This window comes from Cynoglossus semilaevis, chromosome 18 (assembly GCF_000523025.1).
Source record: "Cynoglossus semilaevis isolate Cse_v1.0 chromosome 18, Cse_v1.0, whole genome shotgun sequence".
NCBI classification, from domain to species: domain Eukaryota; kingdom Metazoa; phylum Chordata; class Actinopteri; order Pleuronectiformes; family Cynoglossidae; genus Cynoglossus; species Cynoglossus semilaevis.
The window spans coordinates 10,187,111-10,187,445 of NC_024324.1; positions in this window are offsets into that span (position 1 = coordinate 10,187,111).

The window sequence follows — 335 nt, forward strand, 5'->3', positions numbered from 1 at the left end:
ATCTTCATTATCAATGTCCAACAAAAATGTGCTGGGCCAAGACAAAAACTTCTAAGAACAGAATGGTGTTTTATGTTGAACTAAAACACGTGATAGACCTGTTTTGATTTATTTGATCAAGTTTTTTACCCCTTCAAAACTGATTTTGAAGACACTAGTCAGTGTCGTTGCTGTTAATTAGTTGTTCAGTGATGATTCCAGCCTTGGTGAAAGCTCGGACGACATTTCAGACTGATACCTTAGACCAGGCATCCACGATCCATTAGCAGATAGTGGCGTAACTCTCCCAGCGTTGCCACCCTCTCTTGGTGAATGTGTGTTCGCCTTCTGTCATC